The sequence below is a fragment of the Dama dama genome, chromosome 27 (genome assembly GCF_033118175.1).
Source record: "Dama dama isolate Ldn47 chromosome 27, ASM3311817v1, whole genome shotgun sequence".
Classification (NCBI taxonomy): Eukaryota; Metazoa; Chordata; class Mammalia; order Artiodactyla; family Cervidae; genus Dama; species Dama dama.
Genome location: NC_083707.1, coordinates 60232888 through 60253839, shown reverse-complemented (window position 1 = coordinate 60253839; position 20952 = coordinate 60232888). Strand labels below are relative to the sequence as shown.

The 20952-nt window shown below is 37.0% G+C and overlaps 1 protein-coding gene across 5 annotated transcripts in view; it reads right to left on the bottom strand.

Annotated features, from left to right (window-relative positions):
- The window catches only part of RELCH (RAB11 binding and LisH domain, coiled-coil and HEAT repeat containing), a 111794-nt gene that overhangs the window by 86188 nt on the left and 4654 nt on the right, over positions 1–20952 (bottom strand). The gene's annotated exons all lie outside the window — the stretch shown is intronic.

Genomic DNA, 20952 nt, shown 5'->3' with positions numbered 1-20952 from the left:
TAGAGTCATTTAAGGGCTTCCCCAGTGGCATTAGTGGTAAAAACAAAACAAAACAAAAAACAAACCTGGCTGTCAGTGCAAGAGACATTAAGAGACTTGGGTTTGATCCCTGGGTCAGGAATATCCCCTGAGGAGGGCATGGCAACCCACTCCAGTACTCTTGCCTGGAGAATCCCACAGACAGAGGAACCTGTGGGCTACAGTCCATAGGGTCGCAAACAGTCGGACACAACTGAACTGACTTAGCACAGCACACAGCACAAAGGTGTGTAGGTGAGAGATGATCAGATCAGGCCTAGAATAGAGGTACTAGAAATGCGAGAAGTGGTCAGATTTGGGTTATTTTTTGGTGTAAAACTAACATGTCCCAGTAGTGAAATGAATGTGGGTTTAAGTAAAAGAAAACAAGGTGATTCTTGAAGACTCCATTTATCGAATTTGTAATATGAGATGCAAAAGATGAATGCAGGGGCTTTAGGAGGTCTGTGTTTTTTTTTGTTTTTTTTTGTTTTTTTTGAAATATGTAAGTATTTTATTAGTTAACATTAAAAAAGTTTTTTGGGAGGTCTGTGTTTTAAGTGCACGGGGGTGGTATGGAGTGTTCTTAGCTTTAGGCAAATTTTTAAGTGTCTCTAAACAGAAAAACACACTGTAAAAATTCTCACTTGAAGGAAGAAATCAAAGCTGACACTTATTAAGGGAGATGTATCTAGCTAATGCAAAGAAGGGACAATAGGTCAACTCTTTATCATGCTACTTACAGAGTACTTATTATTTATATATCGCTCTAAGGAATAGATTATCTGTTTAGAAAGCACTATCTGGGCAAATAAATGCAGATTACAGAAATATAGATGTGAAATCCACATATGGCTCCCCCACCTCCTTTTAAAACAATTAGTATATGCCAATAACTGAAATGGTTGACTTTTCAAATAGAGTTATGCTATTATCAGTGTACTTTTTATCTTTAAATTCCTATTAAGGTGAACTAAGTGAAATTCTATACATAGTACTCTTCTGAGAACACACTGTTTGTATTCAGAGAAGCATTTAATTTCTTTGCACTTTAATTATATCTGATAAATAACTTACTATTAACTTATGTTGTAAGATAGTATAAACAAATAATAGGAAATCAAGTACACCGTTCATTAGAATGTAATTTATTTAAGCATAAACCAAGAAATATCAAATAACAATATTTACTATAGAAATCTCAAAAGTTCATATTAAAATGGGTTGAAATTAGGAATACTACTCAGCAATAAAAAAACTACTGATATATGCCACATGACTGAATTTCAACACTTTATGATGAATGAAAGAATCTTTATACAGAATACACACTGTGTAATTTCATTTACATGAAGTTTTAGAATAGACAGTAGTAATTTATGGAAGAAAAAATCATTATAGTGGTTCTTGGAGTCGGGGGTTGACTGACTGGGAAGAGGTATGAGGGAACTTTCTGGGGTGACACTGATTGAGAGGAGATTGGGTCATCACAAGTGTATTCATTTGTTAAAATTCATCCAATAGGACACTTGAGACGTATATTTTACTGTCTTTAAATTTGCCTCAAAAGAAAAAAAGGTGAATTCTAAACATTGAGCCCAAGTCAGTGATATGCATGCTGAAATATTTAGAGGGGAGTATACCAGTACTGAAAAGCTTCTCTGGTAGCTCAGTCGGTAAAGAATCTGCCTGCGGCGCAGAAACCTGGGTTCGATCCCGAGGTGGGGAAGATCCACTGAAGAAGGAAATGGCAATCCACTCCAGTATTCTTGCCTGGAGAATCCTATGGACAGAGGAGCCTGGCAGGTGAAAGCCCATGTGGTTGCAAGAGTTGGATACGACTCAGCAACTAAGGGCTTCCCAGGCGGCGCTAGTGGTGAAAAACCTGCCTACCAATGCAGGAGATATAAGAGATGCAGGTTCGAATCCTGGGTCGGGAATATCCCCTGGAGGAGGAAATGGCAACCCACCCCAGTATTCTTGCCTGGAGAATCCCATGGACAGTGGAGCCTGACCCTACAGTCCATAGGGTCACACAGAGTCGGACATGACTGAAGTGACTTAGCACAAACAAACAGCAACTAAACCACCACCACCACCGATATCTGCAACTTCATTTCAAATGCACAAAAAAATAAGATGAACTTTCAGATGGGTTGAGGATCAGAGGGTTGTATAAATCGGAGATAAAGCAATCATAGTAAAAATTTAATTGCATAATCGAGGTGGTAGATATCAGCTGTAAAAATTCTTTCCCACCTTTCTTAAGTTTTGAAATTTTCAAAAAAAATGTTGGAATAAAAACCTGGATGTACAAAGAGGACCAAAGGAAAAACCACAAGTTAAATCCAGGATCCACTGACTCTTAGAATTCAATAACTGAAGTTATAATACTGGGAAATAGCTATAATTTCTTATTGTCTTAAAGGACGAAATAAATAATTTTGCTTTACTTCTACTGTTTGAAATGGAACCAAAGTTAGACAACGTGTCACAAAAAGAAAGAAAGAAATTTCAAAATATAACGGATAAACTTCATAAGGCTTTTCACTTATACATCTTTTAAACAAGTAAAAATACAAAATGCTTGACTGGAATAGACCACTGACCTATGAATACATCTGCCTGGTAAATAACTAATATCTATTATAAAAGGGTGTTCTCAGATCATTGTATGTATACTACCTAAAATTTCCTGTGATTTTTTTTTTTAAATAATGACTTTTCTCCAATGATTTGTACCTTACTGCAAATAAAAAAAAAATTTCCTCCAATTATATAAATACACATACTATAAATAATTATAAAAATAGAGGTACATGGAAAGGTAGATAAACCATTCCAATCTTACTAAGATTGGAAACATGACCAGAGATTATTAATTGCCCCCCCCCCCCCACCCGCCAAATAGATATTCTTTTCTGAACTCTTTTCCCCAGGTGTAAGTACACATATACATTTCTGCAAAAACAGAATGGATACTTGCATCTTTGTAACCTGCTTTTTAAAAATGAAGATCATGTAGTAAGATTTTGCCATATTGATAGGGCGATGGATACATATTGCCTAGACTGCTTTCTAAATTAAGTAAGCACAGCAATCTGAGTTCCATCCACAGTATACAAGAACAGTTGTCAATGCTTGGTGGTATTATTTTTAATCTCACCAATTTAACATATACTATAAAATTATTTTATTTAATTATGCATCTCTTTGATTCCTGGTGAACTCGAACATTCTTTTAAAGATATAATGGCCATCTACCTTTTTTGGGTGTACGTGTGCAAATTTTCTATTCACTTTTCTTTGACCAGATAACTAACATCCAGATTTTCCTGGTAAGTTATTTTGCCATTACTGCCGTAATCAGGAACTCCTCTTGAGTACCAGTTCCTCTGCTCACACTCACAAGCATGTTTTAGCTCCTCACTAGCTAGTCTCATGTCTCCAACCTGTGTATTAAAACATGTACACCCAGTAGGATAAATCTTTATCAACCAATATTCTGGTGGTGTAGCAGACCTCACTGTTTTATTCCTGAGTTTCATAAATGGTGAAGTATGATGCTGGTTGTTGATTTCAGATATATATTTTTCCACATGTTAAGTATCTAATGTTAGTTTTCTAAGTATTTCTTTCTCTTTTTGGTATTTTCATTCAGACATACAGGCCTACTAAGTAAGAGGCTACTTGATCATCATGCATTATTCCTCCATTATACTATTTCTCCAGAAGTTTGTAATAGGAAAGAGTTTTGGGAGAAAGCTGCTGCTGCTGCTAAGTCACGTCAGTCGTGTCCAACTCTGTGCAATCCCACAGACAGAAGCCCACCAGGCTCCCCCGTCCCTGGGATTCTCCAGTCAAGAACACTGGAGTGGGTTGCCATTTCCTTCTCCAATGGATGAAAGTGAAAAGTGAAAGGGAAGTCGCTCAGTCATGTCCCACACTTAGCGACCCCATGGACTACAGCCTACCAGGCTCCTCCATCCATGGGATTTTCCAGGCAAGAGTACTGGAGTGGGGTGCCATTGCCTTCTCCATTGGGGAAAGCAAACGCAGTTTAATTTCTGTCTTGGTGTTATTATGACCATTGAAAAATATATTCTAACTTTTTTTTTAGTTCCAAGTCAACAATTTTCTATTTTCCAAGGAAAAAAAGCTTTAATATCTTTTAAACTATAATAACAAAAATGTCATAAAAGTAAAAGCAATCTCCCAATGTATTAAAATATATGCCATGTCAGAAAATAATTATTTATGAAGAAAGTAATCTCAACTTTGATGGAGCTAACCTATAACAGTTTGCATATAAAATATACTTTGGAATTTAAGACTAATAGGTAAGATTTTTCAGTTTTTCCAATAGTCATGTATGGATGTGAGAGTAGGACTATAAAGAAAGCTGAGCGCCGAAGAATTGATGCTTTTGAATTGTGGTGTTGGAGAAGACTCTTGAGAGTCCCTTGGACTGCAAGAAGATCCAACCAGTCCATCCTAAAGAAAATCAGTCCTGAATATTCATTGGAAGGACTGATGCTGAAGCTGAAGCTCCAATACTTTGCCCACCTGATGTGAAGAACTGACTCACTGGAAAAGACCCTGATGCTGGGAAAGATTGAAGGAGGGAGAAGGGGACAATGGAGGATGAGATAGTTGGATGGCATCAGCGACTTGATGGACATGAGTTTGAGCAAGTTCCGGGAGTTGGTGATGGACAGGGAAGCCTGGCGTGCTGCAATCCATGGGGCTGCAAAGAGTTGGATATGACTGAGCGACTGAACTGAACTGAGGTAAGATTATAGCTTCTAGATAAAATCTTTAGATTCAGCCAGAATTCTTTTCCAGGGCAAGCACATACCTTTCCAAATACTCTGATATAAAAGAGGAAGAGTTTGGAAAAACTAGCCTCTTTTCTTAAGAAAGAAGCTATTACCACTTTCTAATATAAAGTATACCACAAAGCATTTCTTCAAATTCCAAGATTGTGTAACTTCTTAGTAATTCACTTTGTAACTCAGAAACTGAATGATTAGGGACTTTCGTCATAGCTGGCAAACCAGTAAAACCTGTATGGAAGTTTTAGTAGGCCTGAAAACTAAAACCATTAGCCACAGTGTAACTATAAGGCATGCAGACTGATTTCATAAATTATTGTAGGAGAGTAGTCTTATTTATATACATTTAATCTTTTAGTACTGATGACAGAATGTACTTGTACAATAGGTGAAAAAATTATTTTCAGAGTCTTGAAAAGTTATCTTTTATAGAAATTACATATCAATAGCACTGTAAAAGAAAAACGTCAGAAAAATTGATCAGCTCCTGACTGGTAAAGAGCATTGGTTAATTCAGTGAACATTCAGTGAACAACTACCGTGTACCAGGTTAAAAACAGGAAAATACAATAAAGAATTAAAGAATAATTTTTAAAAGGCTATAGATATAACTGATTCTGAAGAATAGACTTAAAATTTCTGAACACTTCTCTCTATACTGTTTAAACTTTTTACAATTAATACTTTTTGTAATATGGGCATTTTATAATAATAATTTTATAATAAAGTCATTAAAGTACCCAATTACAATTAATGGATTTGAAGAAAAATAATGTCAACCAATTAGCTTTAAATTTCAATTTGTTTAGTAAAGATGACTTACTGAACTACACCTGTGTCATGGGTTAAGGTTAAAGCAAAGAAAGAAGTATACAGTTTATAAATTCAGTAAATAGATAACAAATTTACCTTATAAATAATTATATCTAAATTTGAGGTCATGCATCAACACTTTAGTATATTATCCATTTAAATTAAAAAATGGACCTTAGAAATCTGTCAATGGCAAAATTTACATTTAGATTTCTTGATCTTCAGTTCTTCTCTAACATGGGGACTCATTTCACTGGCACCTGTGTCAAAATATTTGAGAGTTAGAGGGAATCTTAGAGACAGCCCAACCCCTCATCTTGACAAATAAGAAAACAGAGCTGTGGATTCACTCAGTGCATATTTACTAATCCATGGTGTGGAGGAGAAAGGTAAAAATTCAGTGAGACTTGGCTCTAGCCTTAAGTAAGCTTATAAACCACTGGAATTTAGTCATGTACACAGATAATAATGATACAATTAGACTACGTTAAAGGTTAGACTACGTTAAAGGTTCAGCAAATTAACCTTTGTGAGAAGCTCGGGGCAAGTCTCCCAGTTTCCAGTTTACTGCCTTTTCTTTGTCACAAGATTCCACTGAGTTAAACATCAAATTAAAAGACTTACACTTAGGACGAGGCAAACACTGAAACTTTACTGATAAACTATTCACTAAAGTTAAAATTTCTATAAAGCTGAATGACTTCACCATATGAACAGCTGTCAGGTAAAGAGGAGGGTTATTATTAAGAGCATTAGCTATTATTATATTTAACACTTTGTGACCACTTTTTCTGTGCCAGATCTATTTTACAGTAAAGGATAAAGAGACTATCCCAGACTCATGCAACTGGGAAGGGGCAGAGTAGAAATATGAACTCAAGCCCTCGGATGCCAAAGCCTGAGCTCTAAACCATTAGTTTCCTTGAGCAACATGTAAAAGCATGCAGGTTCAGATCTCCTAGATACCAGCTAAGTTGGGCTTGATACCGTGAATGACCTCAGGAAGGTCAACCTGGACACAACTTTCCTCAGGCTACAGAGGGAAAAGCTAATTTCACAAGGAATATTCCAAACTTACATATTTAAAGGATCCCAATACTGAAAGATCATCTCTTTAATATACCATCAACATTTATTTGTGCCTGACAAAGGTTTATTTGTCAGGCACAATATTAGGCACTGGTGACAAAAAGATAAATAAAATATGGTCTCTTTTTCTATATCCATGCTAAATAAATATTTACAAACTGCCTACTTTAGGCACCTGCGCCAGGTGTGAAAGAAGACAAAGATATATGAGACAGGAACCCCAACAAACAGCTTTAAAAAAATCTAGTCAGCTAAAACATCATGGTACAAAAGTAAGAGCAACACTATCACAGTCACAAGTTTCATATAATTAATTTCCATAAGAGAGAGACCAAAAAAAAAAAGAAACCACAAGTTCCGAGGATTTAGAGACTACTTTGAGGAAGGAACATAAACTGGACCTTCCCTTAAAGATAAACAGAATCTGGAAAGAAGAAAAGAATGATGGAGGAAAAGAATATGAAGAGAAGGGAAAAGAATATGGACAAGAGCACGGAGACAAGAATACATAAACCAAGTTCAAGAAACACTAAACAATGTGAGTACAAGAAAGGTCTGTTTATGACAATGTGGATGGAAAACACAGGAAGAAACAAAATTACAGGGAGAACTTTATGGAGCATATTTATAATAAAATATTTCAAAGTCATTTTTATAATATACTGTGCAAAAATGGGAAAAATTAAACTCCTAAACAGATTTGTAAATTCTTTTTTCTGCAATATATAACTCTGCTCATAAAAAAAGAGTTCCAAAAAACTGTCTTGGATGAGAGTGATTTTAAATGGTTTTAGCTAGAGTGACATGACCAAACTGCTTTTAAAATCAATTAAGGAGGGAGGAACCGATTAAAGGCACAGGAACCAGCGATAAGCCTAAAACTGAGGGTCCAGACGTGAGCTGAAGGCCTGAACTAAGGCAGCACACAAGCACAGGGCGGATGGACAGTAGAAAGAACACAGGAAATAGGATGACGCCACCTTGAGCAATATTAGCCACCTAATCAGGACCGGCTGGTTTCAAAAACAAATGAACATCATTTCTGACTGCTGAGGAAATCTGGAAGAAGGTTACACCCATGATGGCAACCATGGTCCCCTCTTAGAGGCTCAGTCGTCTTTCATGACTAGACCAGAAACTGAGATGTAACCATGCAGCAAAGCTTTGGGATTGAAAAAAATGAGGACATACTAATCCAACCTTCGTGGATTTCCATAGCTGAATTTCATTCAGCAGATCATTCTCCTTTGTCTTGGTGTGGTGCTACAGTTTATCATTTTATTTGTTAAATGATCAATATTATTCTACCTGACCTGCCCTCTGCATTAAAATGACTGGCTACTCTGAGTCAGTAAGATATACTCTGAATGGTTTACTAAGATACTTTGCCTGATCACATACTAAAATGATTTGAGAACATTTGCTTAACTGTGCTTTAAAATGGACAAAACAGTAGTTGTGGTGCAATGGAAAGAATGAAAACTTGGAAGCTGATGATCTGGTTTGGAATCCCAGTCTTGCCACTTAGGAACTTAAGACATGATACGCAGTAAAATCCAAAGGGCATACAAATAAAAGGTCAGCCCATCCTCAACCAGCCATCACCCTATGGGTCACCAATCATTGCTTAGACTCTTCTGTACGTATCCTTTTAGAAATACGCTAGGCATAGACCAGTTTCTCCCTTTTTGTATGTCAATGGAAACAATTCACAAATATTGCCTGCATCCTAACTTGTTCAATTTATAATATATCTTATATCATTCCACATCAACACATATAGATCATTCTGTTTTAATTAACCAATCCCCCACTGTTGGACATTCAGGTCATTTTCAATCTTTGATACCTTTACTTGAATGTAGAAGATATAAAAAAATCTAGGTTCAATAATTTTGATGCAAATGAGCTGGTCTATAATAAAATATGGAATGGAACTGGATACTAAGGAATATGCATTTTTTAAATGTGCTTGATACCACCAAATTACTCTCAAAAGAGTGTCCTACCAAGAGTATATAAGTATACATTTTACTTTCCAACCTTGGTATCATACGTATTTTGATCAAAACTACTCTCAGAAGACAACACTGTTTACAGAAAAAAAAAAAAAAACCTGTTAGGAGAGTTCAGTGAGACTGTAGACTCAAACCCCACCTATCAATACAAGCTACCTATTTGTTACAGACATCTTATTAGAAGGTTTAGGAGGCAAAAATCAGTATTCTTACTACTGTAACTTCAGTTCAGTTCAGTTCAGTTCAGTTGCTCAGCCGTGTCCTACTCTTTGTGACCCCATAAATCGCAGCACGTCAGGCCTCCCTGTTCATCACCAACTCCCGGAGTTTACTCAAACTCATGGCCATCGAGTCAGTAACTTACCACAATGCAAATATTAAACATTAAGAACATGATAAAATATGACTAATAGATTTTTGGTGATACATTCGTTACTCTTATCATCTCATCTTATACTCTTTGGACATTTCTCCTTACTCATACATCCATTCTCCACGCCCCCTATCCCCCAACACACACACACACACACACACACACACACACACAAGCTTTATTCCTTACAATGATTGTAAAGAATGCCTATAATCAGGAACTACTCTTGAATAAAAAAATTAGAAGCTTTTAAGGCTGCTGCTACATACTTCTCCAATGGTGATTCTACTTCTGCACATATATACAGAATATTTACAAGACTCCCCATACAGTGCAATGTGCAGTACAAAACACTGTAATACTTATTACAGTGCAATAAGAAGCTATTGGTATAGTTCTGTCTGCTTGAAACATGTCAAATGTATCCTAAAAGAGATCTTTGTCAACATTATAGTAAGAATTATCAACTGAGTCTCAAAATTTCCCTTCCAAATAAAACTCACCTTCAAGGTAAAATAGCAATAGGAGACTGAGAACAGAGAAACTGGTACACAGGCACCAATAATTTGTGAGCAAAGAATGACAGGTTTTGCTGTTGTCTTGTGCAAATTTAATTAATAGATGACACAAGACAGATATTCAATATAAGGCAACAAAAAAGGCAGACATGTACCAAACACACATGCAGAAATAACTTAACGATGCAGAATATATTCTTTGTGTTCATATACCAGAAGGAAGATGGTATTGGTATTTCACGTCACTAGAAACACCAAACTCGGTTTACACTGCACAGTTATAGGATTTGGTGTCAAATGGCAGAACACTGGAGCTGTAATTCCCATTACAAATGCTTCTTGTTTTGCTAGAATTCATTACGTGCAAAATTTGACAAAAATACCTTAAACTGATTCAAAAAAGAAAAGTGCAAAGTATACCACCACATAACCACCACCTGATATGAACAACTGCTAACATTTTGCAAAATTTAAAAAGCAATACCTTAAAGTTCATGTCCCCAATGTTTCCTTCCTCAAGTGCAATCACAACAATGGATTCAGTGTGACTCTAGTTGATGTTTTTTAAACCTATAGCACATATAAGTACCCACAAATAATATATTGTTTTATGAATTTGAAAATGTACATAATGGCATAGAACTGTGTGTGATGCTTCACAACAGACGTGAGATCTAAATAAAGGCTGCTAAGATTTCCATTCTATGAATATACCGTAACTAATGTTTCCATTATGTATGGCCAAAAGCACTGCTTCCAACATTGTACACACTTCAGTACGCACCCTCGTAAGTTCCAGATAAATAGTCATCTGTGGAAAAGCTGGGTTAACCGGTGTGCACCATCTTCACTTTTATTGTATTTTATCAAAACATTTTCCATAGTAGTTGTACTGACACTTCTACTGGTAGCACAAGAGTGCCTGCTTCCTCCATTATCAGGAATACTAAGTGGCAGACCTCTTCATATCTTGCCAAAAGATTAGGTACAGGTATTATAATATGCATTTCCCTGATTAGTAGTGAACTTGAGCAACTATTCATTGGTTTGTTTCTGCCTATTTTACAATAGGTTATTTTTCTTTCCCTTACTTTGCAGGCATTCTATACAGATTCTATATTTGAAATACTTTTTGACTATCATATATATGTGCCAAATATGTACTCCTAGTCTATGGCTTGTCTTTTATCTTTTCATATACAGGAATTTTAATTGTGATACAAATATACCAATCTCTTCAAAGTTGACAATTTTTATGTGTAAGAAATCTTACCTCAAGGTCATAAATATGTTTAATATTGCCTTCAAAAAGTCTCCAAGCTCCATTTCCCACATTTAGTATTTCAACTCATTTGGAAACTTTGTTTTGATGTGTGTATGTATATGGCAGGAGAGAAGGAAATAACTTCCCTCTAGAAGGAGAAAAATGTATTGAATAGTCAGTCTACCCTTTCTTCCTTTATTTGACTCTTTCTTATGCAAAAGATTCACTGAGCTTGTTTCAGGCCTCTAATCTCTTTCTTCAATCTGTCTACCTCTGCTTGCCTTTGCTTTTAAAATAAAATTTTGTAGATAGCAACATATTTCGGTTTTAAAAAAATCTTCAGTTCAGTTCAGTTGCTCAGTCGTGTCCGACTCTTTGCAACCCCAGGAATCGCAGCACGCCAGGCCTCCCTGTCCATCAACAACTCCTGGAGTTTACTCAAACCCATGTCCATCGAGTCAGTGATGCCATTCAGCCATCTCATCCTCTGTTGTCCCCTTCTCCTCCTGCCCTCAATATTTCCCAGCATCAGGGTCTTTTCCAATGAGTCAACTCTTCGCATCAGGTGGCCAAAGTATTGGGAGTATCAGCTTCAGCATCAGTCCTTCCAATGAACACCCAGGACTCATCTCCTTTAGGATGGACTGGTTGGATCTCCTTGCAGTCCAAGGGACTCTCAAGAGTCTTCCCCAACACCACAGTTCAAAAGCATCAATTCTTCAGTGCTCAGCTTTCTTCACAGTCCAACTCTCACATCCATACATGACCACTGGAAAAACCATAGCCTTGACTAGACGGACCTTTGTTGGCAAAGTAATGTCTCTGCTTTTTAATATGCTATCTAGGTTGGTCATAACTGTCCTTCCAAGGAGTAAGCGTCTTTTAATTTCATGGCTGCAATCACCATCAGCAGGGATTTTGGAGCCCAAAAAATAAAGTCTGACACTGATTCCACTGTTTCCCCGTCTATTTGCCATGAAGTGATGGGACCAGATGCCATGATCTTAGTTTTCTGAATGTTGAGCTATAAGCCAATGTTTTCACTCTCCTCTTTCACTTTCATCAAGAGGCTTTTTAGTTCCTCTTCACTTTCTGCCATAAGGGTGGTGTCATCTGCATATCTGAGGTTATTGATATTTCTCCCGGCAATCTTGATTCTAGCTCGTGCTTCTTCCAGCCCAGCGTTTCTCATGATGTATTCTGCATATAAGTTAAATAAGCAAGGTGACAATATACAGCCCTGACGTACTCCTTTTCCTATTTGGAACCAGTCTGTTGTCCCATGTCCAGTTCTAACTGTTGCTTCCTGACCTGCATACAGGTTTCTCAAGAGGCAGGTCAGGTGGTCTGGTATTCCCATCTCTTTCAGAATTTCCCACAGTTTGTTGTGATCCACACAGTCAAAGGCTTTGGGATAGTCAATAAAGCAGAAATAGATGTTTTTCTGGAAGTCTCTTGCTTTTTCCATGATCCAGCGGATGTTGGCAATTTGATCTCTGGTTTCTCTGCCTTTTCTAAAACCAGCTTGAACATCTTGAGCTACCACACGCCTGAGGTCAGGGGTGGCGGGAGAGGAGCAACTGCACGTCCAAGGAGCGGCAGCTGCACAGGCGCAGGAGGGTCAAGAGGAGCGGCCGCGAGGAGATACCCCACGTCCAAGGTAAGGAGCAGCGGCTGTGCTTTGCTGGAGCAGCCGTGAAGAGATTCCCCACGTCCAAGGAAAGAGAAGCCGAAGTAAGACGGTAGGTGTTGCAGAGGGCATCAGAGGACAGACACACTGAAACCACAATCACAGGAAACTAGCCAATCTGATCCCAGGACCACAGCCTTGTCTAACTCAGTGAGACTAAGCCATGCTTGGGGCCACCCAAGATGGACGGGTCATGGTGGAGAGGTCTGACAGAATGTGGTCCACTGGAGAAGGGAATGGCAAACCACTTTAGTATTCTTGCCTTGAGAACCCCATGACAGTATGAAAAAAAATCCTAGTAAGTTCCAAAAAAGACAAATCCCATTTTCTCACCATGTGTTGGTTATAAAATCAAGTAACTAACCATTGCCTAAGAGGAGCACGAAAAGAAATATTTAAAAATAACTTATATGAATGTTATTTAAAATATCTACAAAAATGGAGGTACAATGCCTTTACAGATATAAAATACAATGCATTAACTGTATGGAGGCAGGTTTTAATGAACCATTACAAAACCTTAAATCCAATGTCTGCCTTCTAATATCAATAATCTATTTTACACTTATATACTTACTGCAAACGATAATAAATATTAATTCAGCTGACTCTCATAACAGCTCTTATCTTGTTATCCTCAATCCTCATTTTTAGATGAAGAAACTGAGGCACTGAGCGATTAAGAAACAAGAATAAAAAAGTGGTAGAAACAGGATCAAAGCCAGGACTCCAAACTTTGTGCTCTTAACTCTCTATGCTGTACAGTTTTACTTCTTTAACTTATGGTGGCTACTCAAATAGAAATGCTATCTATTTTCACATGAATTTTCACATGAATTTCAAGTACAGATGTTCCCAGTATGTCTTTTAAACAATTATTTTAATTAGGATGTCACATACCCATTCAGTTCAGTTCAGTCGCTCAGTCATGTCCGACTCATTGCGACCCCATGGACTGCAGCATGCCAGGCCTCCCTGTCCATTACCAATTCCCGGAGCTTACTCAAATTCACGTCCATCCAATAGGTGATCCAACCATCTCATCCTCTGTCATTCCCTTCTCCTCCTGCCTTCCTTCAATCTTTCCCAGCATCAGGGTCTTCTCCAGTGAGTCAGTTCTTTGCATCAGGTGGCCAAAGTACTGGAGCTTCAGCTTCAGCATCAGTCCTTCCAATGAATATTCAGGACTGATTTCCTTTATGACTGAATGGTTTGATCTCCTTACTGTCCAAGGGACCCTCAAGAAAATTCTCCATCACGACAGTTCAAAAGCATCAATTCTTTGGTGCTCAGCTTTCTTTACAGTCCAACTCTCACATCCATACATGACCACTGGAAAAACCATAGCTTTGACTAGACGGACCTTTGTGGGCAAAGTAATGTCTCTACTTTTTAATATGCTGTCTACGTTGGTCACAACTTTCCTTCCAAGGAGCAAGCGTCTTTTAATTTCATGGCTGGAGTGTCACCATCTGCAGTGATTTTGAAGCCCAAGAAAATAAAGTCTCGCATTGTTTCCACTGTTTCCCCATCTATTTGCCATGAAGTGATGGGACCAGATGACATGATCTTTGTTTTCTGAATGTTGAGCTTTAAGCCAGCTTTTTCATTCTCCTCTTTCACTTTCATCAAGAGGCTCTTTAGTTCCTCTTTGCTTTCTGCCGTAAGGGTGGTGTCATCTGCATATCTGATGTTGCTGATATTTCTCCTGGCAATCTTGATTTCAGCGTGTGCTTTATCCACCCCGGCATTTTGCATGATGTACTTGGCACAGAAGTTAAATAAGCAAGATGACAATATATAGCCTTGACATACTCCTTTCCCAATTTGGTACCAGTCTGTTGTTCCATGTCCAGTTCTAACTGTTGCTTCCTGACCTGCATACAGATTTCTCAGGAGGCAGGTAAGGTGGTCCAGTATTCCCATCTCTTTTAGAATTTTCCACAGTTTGTGTTGTGATCCACACAGTCAAACGCTTTGGCATGGTCAATAAAGCAGAAGTAGATGTTTTTCTGGAATTCTCTTGATTTTTCTATGATCCAACAGATATCCATTACTCCTGCTTAACGCTATAAATCAGTACTGTCAGATATCACGTATCTTTCTCAGTTGTTTATCATCAGCAAATACGATCTAGTCTCCCCCGTTTCATATATATTTTCTTACAAAACAGTTACTATGAAATGAGTTTTTGTAGTCTTCTCACATATATACCTTCACGTGAACGTCATTAAAGCTCTGTAACCAGCATTGGACAGAAATTATTACTGTGCTTTACACAGAATAAGAAAGCTCTCAAAGTCTAAGCAATTAACCCAAGGTAACAGAGCTATAGGTGGCAGAGCAGAACTGAAGATCAGACATCAGTACTGCAAGTTCAGTGGTCTTTAAAAAATAGGCCAAGTTCACTTCACTTTCAGAAATATAGGTGGTACACACTGGCACAGACCTACTATTGTTTTATCAGCCACACAACTTTCCACAGTTACTCTTCTACCAAGCTCATATTTCTCTATTTTATTCAAGCCAATGTGAGATCTGTCACATAGCTTGCTATAACACAAATACATCACTAGGACATTCTTCTTGATCCTGTTATAGTTACCTTTTGCTGAATCTTAGTAAATACCATTGCTGTATTCAATTATATCAAGCATTCACTTCTCAGAAATCCGAAGAATCTATTTTTAAAGTAAATTAGCCAATTTACATCCAACTTGTTCAAATTGTTCTGTGCAGATTCCCTTAGTTTGTAGAAACTATATGCACATATGGAATTGGAGAGTTATCAGTTTCCCATGCTCCAGTGAAATGGGGCCAGAACCACTTTTAAAAGTTAATCGCAGGTACAAACTTCCAACAAGTCTTGGGGATGAAGTGTACAGCATGGTGGCCATAGTTAACAACATTGTTTTGCGTATTTCAAAGCTGCTCAGAGAGTACATCACAGAAGTTCTCATCAAAGGAAAAACAAACTGTAACTGTGATGATGGGTGCTAACCAAACTTACTGTGGTGATCATTTCAAAATACAGACATGTATCAAATCATCCTGCTGGACACCTAAAACTAGTAAAATGTCATGACGATTACATCTCAAAAAAAGGTTAATGGTAATATTGCCACAAACATTCACATGATAAGGGAGTTGAAGCAGATCAATCCTAAAGTAATGCAAATCCCCCAAAAGTCAACCAAAGAGGCATCATGTTCAAAATATGGCCAAACAGCAGAACACAATTTAAGTATCAACAAGTATGTTTTTAGTATAAATAATTTAGAAACCACATTTATCATCAACTCTTACAGTACAGATGTGTGTGTTGTGTGTATTTAGTTAGTTACAGTACATATACATAGAAGCCAATAAAAACAACTACCCGAAGGAAAAAAAACAGGCTATTAATATTTAAGGTCCTTCTCAATCGATATTTACAATTTAGATATAAGCAGACTGTACTTTTAGACCAAGGTAAGTGCTCTTTTTCAGTTAATCATCCTAAAACCATGGGAGTTAAGGTAGCAGGCACAGTTAAAAGCCACCATCCCAAAAAAACCCACAAAATTTAGTTTTTGACCTAAATAGACTAAACAAAATGCAAACTGCGCCAATCCTGAATGGTTTTTTCCAACAAAGGTGCTTAAAAAACAAGCAAAGAAACAAAAAAGCATACAGTCTGAAGATCATCTCTAAAGCAGAAAGTCTAAATTTAGTTTTTAACACAAAAAGGCCTGTTCGCTGATTAATACCCCTATCTTGTTTTCTTTTAAACTATGTACCACGATGGCTTGGAGTGTCACATTGCATTTTTATAACTACCCAAATGGAATCACTTTATTAATTGTGAGCCAGATAATGGCAAGCATGTTCCCAGATGATGTTTTAAACAAGGCAAAATATAAAATAAATATTATCTTCTCTTTACCCTCACTTCCCTTTCCTCTTCCTCACTCAGGATGAAGAGTCTAAATATGCCCAAATAAGAAAGTTACTGTTTATATTAAAATTTCACTCATACTTGAGCATCACATTAAAATTTTACTTTTTCAACAATTATCACAATCAACAATGATTTTTCTATATCTGAATGCTTACACTATTACCTGTACCACGGAAAACTATTCTATAGACTTTCAGGTGTTAGTCTTGCCTCTCCATTAAGAACATAATATGCTCAAGGATATGCAGTAAACCTCCTTTGGATTCCTATAATACTTAGCTGATCACATAATTTAATAAATTTACTGATCAATGTAAAATATTGAATATCAACTATATGGAAGTCACTGTTCTAGGCAATGAAAATATCTGACTAAATTTCCACAAGAATTAAAAAGTTTGAAGCTGCTGAAAGGCATGGGTAAAAAAACGACAGCCATAAAAGAGAGAAATTTCGGAATCTATACCAATAACCTCAGATATGCAGATGACACCACCCTTATGGCAGAAAGTGAAGAGGAACTAAAAAGCCTCTTGATGAAAGTGAAAGAGGAGAGTGAAAACATTGGCTTATAGCTCAACATTCAGAAAACTAAGATCATGGCATCTGGTCCCATCACTTCATGGCAAATAGACGGGGAAACAGTGGAATCAGTGTCAGACTTTATTTTTTGGGCTCCAAAATCCCTGCTGATGGTGATTGCAGCCATGAAATTAAAAGACGCTTACTCCTTGGAAGGACAGTTATGACCAACCTAGATAGCATATTAAAAAGCAGAGACATTACTTTGCCAACAAAGGTCCGTCTAGTCAAGGCTATGGTTTTTCCAGTGGTCATGTATGGATGTGAGAGTTGGACTGTGAAGAAAGCTGAGCGCTGAAGAATTGATGCTTTTGAACTGTGGTGTTGGAGAAGACTTTGAGAGTCCCTTGGACTGCAAGGAGATCCAACCAGTCCATTCTAAAGGAAATCAGTCCTGGGTGTTCTTTGGAAGGACTGATGTTGAAGCTGAAACTCCAATTTTTTGGCTACCTGATGCGAAGAGCTGACTCATTGGAAAAGACCCTGATGTTGGGAAAGATTGAAGGCGGGAGGAGAAGGGGACGACAGAGGATGTGATGGTAAGATGGCATCACTGACTCAATGGACATGAGTTTGCTGAGCAAGCTCCAGGAGTTGGTGATGGATAGGGAGGCCTGGAGTGCTGCGGTTCATGCGGTCGCTAAGAGTCGGACACAGCTGAGCGACTGAACCGAACTGAGTATGGTCGAGACAACAGTAGCAAGTCTCACTCAGCTAAAAGCAGTGAATTTAATATATTTTAGAAATATTCTCTTGATATTTTATTAGAAGCCAAAGGAAGCGCTAAACACAATTCCAACCTAACAGGGGGGAACTACTTTGTTAAGTGGAAGAGATCGGAACTTTTGGAAGATGGGAATCACAGCACAGTGAGGTAAGTACTCTTTCAGAGTTCTGAGAAAAGACAGGTAGGACAATGAAAGAATATTTTAAAAAGGAGAAAGATGACTCAAGAAGTCTGTAGGCTCATAAGTTAAATTACTAAAGTCAATCATAAATGCCTCCTGATAAGCTGCCTTATGAACATCTGGAAGCATGATAAATACAGAATAAAAGAAATTCATCACTGAAAGGTAAGTTATTTGCCCACTTACTGTCTCTACAGAGTTGACTCATTCTAAGGAATTTTAGTCTGATTTTGATTAGACCTTGAAGACTCAGAGTAGAACAGCATTACTCTAGATAAAATACTGTAATTTGTAACTAAGTTGTGCCAAAGGCATTAGCTCAACTTTTACCTTGCAATCTAACTGGATACCAAACTGGCTCAACTGGCAAAAATACAGGGGAAAATAGATAATTAATGTGTGTGTATATTCAAGCAAGTAATGTTCCATGCAAAAGATCAAATTAGTTTATCAAGTGGACCTAGTAGGAACATCACAAGGATGTCACAAGGATGCTACAATTTATCAAACACTGAGACTCCATGAGAGCTCATTTTAAATTCTTCCACTGAAAACATCAAACTTAAAAAGCAACAGTTCTTTGATATGTTTTATAAATTTGACTTACTCTTTTAGTCAAGAAAAAGAAGATAGTATGAAGACTTCTTAAAGCATTTTATAATTACCAGTGTACTATTATCCAGGTCAACAGACTTTGGTGCAAACAATTCAGTAAATCTTAAAAAGTTAAACTGCTTTTGTGTGTGCTTAGTCGCTCAGTCCTGTCTCTCTGTGACCCCATGAACTGTAGCCCGCCAGGCTCCTCTGTCCATGGAGATTCTCCAGGCAAAAATACTGGAGTGGGTTGCCATTCCCTCCTCCAGGGGATCTTCCCAACCCAGGGATCAAACCCAGGTCTCCGCATTGCAGGTGGATTCTTTACCATCTGAGCCACCAGGGAAACCTTTTAGACATCTTTAAATAAAGAAAACTACTGTTGACTATACATTTATTACTCTGAAGTTTTATGAATTTTCAGACCAGACATACATTAATCAAAAATACATAAAAACAAAAATAATTTAGTGTTTTAGATAATCTACACTAGCTACAATTAACATGGTAGAACTGAATACAGAGGACTTTTATAACTGGCAGTAGTCTGGTCCTAAAGAAAGATTCACCCTCAGAGTTTCTAGAATATAATTTGTATGATCCGAATATTAGTCAAAATCTTCAAAACATGGTACTAACCACAGATTTACAGACTTATTTTAGCATTTATCTATTTTCTGACTGTATTAAGATATTTAAATATATTGATATTTTGACATACAATGCATTTGGATTTAAATTATACTAAAGCTCATGCTATAAGTGTCTGCATAATTATAGGAGGAATATTTCAGAAATATTTCTTCTTTTTATGTTGCCATCATAGGCCTAAATTTAGCAACAGAAACTATAAAACTTCCAGAAGAAAATACACAAGAAAAAATTTTTCAACTTTAGGATACACAAATATTTATTTAGGAAACAAAGACCATGGATAATTAAGGAAAAAACACAATTAACTGGACTTGATGAAATGAAAATCTTTTGCTCATAAGACACATTGTTAAAAAATGAAAAGGCAAATCATGCTGGGAGAAAAAACTTGGAAAACACATATTTGATGGAGGACTTGGGTTCAGAATATGTAAAAGAACAACTCAATAAAAAACTATTAACAGACATTGCACAAAAGATATGTAATAGCAGTAGACACACCCCCCAAAGGCCAAAAGCTCAAAGGAGCTCAGCATTACTAGTCCTCAAGAAATAAAAATTAAAACCACAATGAAATACCACCATACTCTCACTAGAATGAGTTAAATAAAAAGCCAAGGGTTTGGGGGATGTATAGAAATTGAAACTCTCATACACTGGTGATGGAAATTTTAAATGATACAACCACTTTGGAAAATCGGTTTGACAGCTTCTTACAAATTTAAATGTATACTAACTATATGAACCAGCAATTCTATTCCTAGGTATTATACAAAAGAAATGAAAACATATGTCTCTGCAAAACTTATACAAGCATGTTCATGGCAGCTTTATTCATATAGGCCAAAAATGGGGGAAAAAATAAATGTCAGATGAATGGAAAAACTCAAAAAGGAATGAACTACTATTACACATAAAAACATTATTTGGATGAATTTCAAAAACATTATACTGAGGAAAGGAAGCCATACAGAAAAGACTATATGCTCCAAACTGCATTTATATGAAATTTTAAAACAGGCAAAACTTATCTAAGGAAGTGGTTCTCACTTGGGGAATTCTGCCCTCCCCTTCCTCAGACGGTGCTGGTGACATTTCTTGATTGTCACAACTTGGGGAATGGGGGCTGGGTGGTTGCTTTTGTTATGTAGTGGACACAGAGGCCAGCAATGCTGTTAAACATTCTAGAATGTCAGGACATTAACACAACAAAGAATTATCAGGCCCAAAATTCCAATAGTGCCTAGGCCCAGGTTGGAAAATTGTTGTCTACTGTGGTCAGTGATGGTCTTGGGATACTGAATGCGAATGAAAATGAAGGTATTCTGGGGACAATAAAAATGTTCTATATTTTATTTGTAGTAGTAATTTGTTTCCAAAATTCACCACACTGTACACTTCAAATTGGCACATTTTATTGTATGCAATTTTACCTCAAAGTTGATGGTAAAAATTATAGCCTATCAAATAATATAAAGCTACAAAAAGATTAATCCAATTTTTGCTTTTAAACACATATGCACAGAAAAAACGGAAAAGGCAAGTACTATTGGTTGGATTATGGATAACTAATTTTTTTCCCCTACTGCTCATCTGTTTTGTATTCACTTGAAAATATATTATATTATGTAATAATGTACTTTTGAGTTATACCCA